Here is a 5,752-nt window from a genome sequence, read left to right as displayed (position 1 = left end):
GTGGTTTGGTGACACCTGTGAATCGCTTGATGAGGCATTGATAGAAACTGAGGTATCCCATGAACAATCTCACTTATTTGACATTGCTCAACTCCATCTTTTGTATGATGTTTATCTTTGACTTTTTAGTCGTTATACCTTTACCAAAAATTAGTGACTGCTACAACTCACTTGAGAACACACAAAACCCACTATTATATGGGTCCAAGAAAATCCTTGAAATATGTTTTGGAGGCCCCCCATGTATGTGAGATTCGTGCTATAGATTCAAAAATCATTGAAAAATATTGCAAGAACTTCTTTGACATACTTCTAGAATATCTCCACTAGAAACATGGCTGGTGCATTCTTCAAACCAAATGGCTTTACTTCAATGCTAGAGTATGCCACCCATTTGATGATGAATCCCCTATTCTCTTAGTCCTCTTTGGCTAGAGTGATTTAGTTATACCCACTATACCCATCCATGAAGTACATTTTGTGACTAGCTACCTTGTCAAGGATTGAGTGCATAAATAGTCTAGTGGGAATGCATCTTCCATGGTTTGCTTGTTGAACTTTTGGTAGTCAACACAAACTCATATTTTTTAATTTTTCTTTAGCATGATAATGACTGAAAATAGCCAATTGCTTCGGTCCAACTAGTAGATTAAGCTTGCCTTCAACAGTTGGTCTATCTTAGCCTTCACCAACTTGGCATGATTGGGGTCCATTTGATACCTTTGCTGCCAAATGAGCTTCATTTCCAAATGAGAGGGATTTAGGAGTGAATCAAGCTTGTTAGAACTCCTTTCAAAAGCTTGTATCCCTTGACAAATACATCTCTCTATGCCCAAAAGAGCACTTTGGAAGTTGTATGAAATTTAGTAGGGAGATCTTCATTTATCTAGAGCATAGATTTTCTTCCTCGCTTGCCGTACATCAATTTCTTGAATTGCCTAGCCTTTGGTGATTCATCCATTGCCATTAATTTTACTAATTTATCTCATGGTTTATTCTTGTACTTTGCATTGTCCTCATTCATCTTTGATGAAGCCCTTGCCCACCCATTTGCTTGCAACACGCCAACTGTTGCAACTAGAACAATATTCATTGCAAGTAGATTTTCTCAATGGCTGAGGCATAGTCTCTCTCTACCTCCAGACATTCAAGATTTCATTCCTTCTTGATTGTGTGTTTACCCCGTGCTTCATTCTCCTCTTGGTAGGGTTGCTCCCCTTAGGCATGAAGTATTACCAACCAAACAGCATTGGGTACCACCTTTTGGCTCCATCTCCACCATGATGAAGGTCATAGTAAAGTATACTCCATTGATTTTGATGCAAGTAATATCCTTTAACATTCCTATTGACATGACTAATATTTGATCCATCATTCAAATCTTGAATGACAAATGCTTCAACTTAATCCTTTTTTGGACTAGTTCCAATATTATGTTTACACCCAAGCATCCATCAATCACCCAAGCGTCCATCATGGGTACCTCTTCATCCCAAGTCAGAGTTTTGATCACTTGCATGGTTGATATGAGTGATGTGGCTATAGATCATCACTCTAGGATGGGACTCTAAAACAAATTCGTATGATGGTAAAAAGTTCCATTATTTGGTCAATAGTTATCATGACATTATTCCTTGAACTTGTCCCATACCAAATCAATCTTTTCTAGTGCATTAGGAGGTTTTTATCTTTTGAGGATTCACTTACCTAGACAGAGAGAGAGAGAGAGAGAGAGAGAGAGAGAGAGAGAGAGAGAGAGAGAGAGAGAGAGAGATCCCACTTTGTTTGAAGAAAACTCTCTTGAATTTCAGAGTAAGCTGAGGACACCCTATGATAAGAAAACACTATTGAATTTCAAAATAAGCTAAGGACACCTTATACCCATTGTTGTATATCCCTAACTAATTGAGGGATTTGATTGAAGGTTATGTGAGGTTATTGTGACCATATTTATCCATCACTAACTAATTGAGGGATTTCATTGAAGGTTATGTGAGGTTACTCTGCCAACTCCAACAAGAAGCAAGATCTCTAACCTAAGAAATGGCCTATAAAAATTGAAAGGGCTGCATAGCTTAGATCAAATAACTGCAAAGAGGGCGACATTAGCTATGTTGGTGTGCCCTAAAACAAAGGAGAAATGGCTTGGGTGCATAAGATCGAAGATGTTGTCAATCAGAAGGACCAACATGGCTCCAGTGGTTGAACATAGAGCAAAAGCAATGCACAATCATGTTGATCTTAGAAGTCTATGGGCCTCAACAGAACACGAGAAAAGGAGAGATAGCCTAAGTGCTGCAGTCATTCCTATAGTGATGATGTTTTGGCTCAAAAATACGAGAGTTTCTCCAAATAGAAAGGACATCTAAAAAGTAGACGGGACACAACGTGTTTGAGAAGCACATCATACATATGCTAGATACAACGCAGAGGTTAGTGACGCCTAAACTAGCCCGGTGGTTGTTTGTGATTGAGCTTTGGAACAGTTACTTGTTTCATTTCTTAAACCAGGATTGGACTAAATGTGATTGTCCTAAACTAGCCCGATGTTTGGAACATCATGCAACCATAGTCTGGTTCAGCTCAATCACCAATTATGTGATTGTCCTAAACAAGCATGGTTGAACAGACATTAGCGGAAATTAACAAAAATATGTTTTGCAATAGAATAGAAATATGTTGTTATTTTACTAAACCAGCCTCGTGGTTGGAACATCATGCAACTGTGGCTACTTCAACTCAATCACCAGTTTGTGATTGTCCTGAATGAGCGTAGTTGAATAAAAATTAGTTGTTGACTAGCCTGGTGGTTCAAATTATTGTGTTTCTTAGTACTTAGATTTGTTAAATTTAATTTCTAGATATTCGATTCATATACCACTATTTCTAGATTGGGATGGCTTAGATTTAATGTGATTGTCCTGAACCAGCCCATTGCTGGTTGAAGACAAACAGTAGTTACTGACTAAAATTGTGATTGGAATTGTGAAATTCAGAAATGAAAAGCAGTATATTGTTATTTTCTAATTGTGAAATTCAGAAATGAAAAGTAATATACTTGTTATTGTCTAATATGTGAAGTTGAGACTGTGAAGCTAAACTAGCCCGGTGGTTGAAATTTTAATAGTGTTATAAAGTGGGGGAAATCTTTTGGCGAGCTTTTTAATGTGAGCTTCTTTACCATTTTTACGAGCTTTTTTTAGAAATCCATGCATGTTTTTGTTATAAGAAAGATGGGGAGGTTAGAAAGAGGGGGAGAGAATATAGGATATGTTCATTTTCATAGCATGTGGGAGGGGTGGAAGAGTGTATACTATGCACAAGGGGGGGCGGATATGAGTGGCAGTAGGAGGCAAAAAATTATGGAAGATATGTCCATATTCAAAGTAGAAGGGAGGAACTATGGGAGATATGTACATTTTAAAAGCGCAGACTCAAAATAGGCCCCAAACAGGCCAAAATGACAAAAACACTATTTTTCCAATTTTTATCAGAATATGGTCATGTTGGTACTCGAAATGACTGGAATTCGATGAGGAATCCAAATATGAGGTCAAAAGTGTCAAATTATACACTTTTAAAATAAACAAATTTCCCATATGCTCTCCCTTCCCCTTTACATTTAGTAGATGAACATAACTTTCACATTCCTCATCCTCTCTCTCCTCCTTGCACTCCTCTTTGCATACCTTATAAGTTCCCCCTCTACGTTCTCCACTATGATAATGAATATATGTTCCAACTCCCCTCCCCTCCCTTCTCCATGCCACCTTACCCATGCGCCCGTCCCTCCCCCTTTCCTTTATCTCCCCTCCCCCCCTCTCTCCTCTTAACTGCAACCACAACCCAAACTTTCAACCCACCCCACTCCATGACCCCCCCCCCCCTCTCTCTCTCTCTCTCTCAGGTGAATGAAAAGCTCGCAATATTCATGAAAATTGAAAAAAAGCTCATGACAAAAAGCTCACCAAAAAATCACACCCTCCTAAACCATCTCAGTAGTTGAAATTGTGACTATACAAAATGTGTTCTAAACTAGCCAGGTGGTTGATTGTCCTAAATATGTCCTAAACCAGTCCAATGATTGAAATTGTGACTATCCTAAACCATCCCGGTAGTTGAAATTGTGACTGTCCTAAACCAACACAATGGTTAAAAATTATTTTTCTTCATTATATACTTTAATTAAAATGTGTTTTGTCTTGTTTTAGTAGTGCAAGAAGGGGGCTCACTGTACTGTTGTTCCATTTAAAAGAGGGCTCATTGTTCTGTTATTCCCACATGTTGGGTCAGCAGACAGAGTTATATCTCAAGTTTATGGATCAGAATCTAGACATTTCAATTGGGTAGAGGAGATTTGAGCATTGTAATCCCTGGTACATCAGGAAACTCAAAGATAAGAATGTTTGTTGTTGTAAAACAAATAGACTTTGACTTGGCCCGGCAAGCTATGAATGACTTGAGATCTGGTTGTGTTGGAGCAATGCTCCATGGGAATCAATGCCTATGCCTCCCCGATGAATGGGCAGTCTGTAGGCCACTTGGATCCTTAGCATGTGTTGCAAGGGAGAGTAGGTTTTGTATCCTAAGGTCTCTGTGGGAGCTATTGGTTTGTCCATTGAGGGAGACCGTGAGTGGCACCACATTAAATGCATTCGTGGCACATGCAAGCATTGTAGTCTAAAGTTGAAGAAGAAGACATTTCATGCCTGTCCAAATGAAATGAGGGAAGACAACCATGCTCCTCTAAAATGGAGGAGATTTGAAAATGCCAATGTTGAAGGATCCGATAAAAAGAGATGGCTACTATCATATAAGAGCACTCATGCAAGGGAGCTTATAGGTCACATGGTTCAATCCATCCCAAAATATGTGCTTCACAATTTCACGGCCAGTTGGTAGGATAAGCAGCTCACATGACGTGCCTTGCCAATTTTCCCCATGACACTATTGGCTCTGTCATAGATTTTGCTGAAAATTATTCATTTCAAGAACAAGATGAGATACAAAGTGCTCACTAGTACAAGAAGCAGATATTCTTATGCATACCATGTACAATCATTTGCTTGATTCTTTTATGCCAATTCCAATCTACTTGTTGCTGACTCACAGGAGTTTAGGTCAGTGCAACGTAGATACCATTTCTACATTTTAGATGATAGGGAACATGACACCTTATTTGTGTAGCATGCTTTTCTACTACATTGGGAATGGCTGAAAAAGGAAAATTCCCATGCAAAAAATATAAAACAACATTGGGTGTGGTCAAATGGTGCTTACTCTCAATTTAAATCAGCCGTGGATTAGCATGGATTCAACTTTATCTCATGGTTCAAATCCCTGACCGGCCTAGACATGATGTGGAATTTCTTTGGGTCTAGCCATGGCAAGGGTAAACATGATGGACGTGGTGCTGTTATTAAGCAAGCTCTATTTAAACACCAATTAACATGCCCTTAAGAAAAACTCAATGATGCCCATGATGCTGTAACATGGCTTACAGCCAACCTCTCCACAAGCATTCATTCAACATACAATAAACAAAGCCTTAAGAATAGTGTAGTATGCAGAGTGTTCCACGAAGTGAAATTGGATGAAGTGCAAAGGAGAAGCCAGCACGATTGTGAGAAAATTAAAGGAGCTCGTGGTCTGCATAGAATATGGGGCTTTTCAAATTGTTTTTGTAAATCCCAAACAATAAATCCCATGCTTGTTTTTAGTATATCCAAAACAATGACCATGCTAGTTTTAT

This window comes from Dipteris shenzhenensis, chromosome 32 (genome assembly GCF_047967505.1).
Source record: "Dipteris shenzhenensis isolate YYH24624 ecotype China chromosome 32, Dip_SZ_1.0, whole genome shotgun sequence".
Lineage (NCBI taxonomy): Eukaryota > Viridiplantae > Streptophyta > Polypodiopsida > Gleicheniales > Dipteridaceae > Dipteris > Dipteris shenzhenensis.
This window is presented reverse-complemented; position numbering follows the sequence as displayed.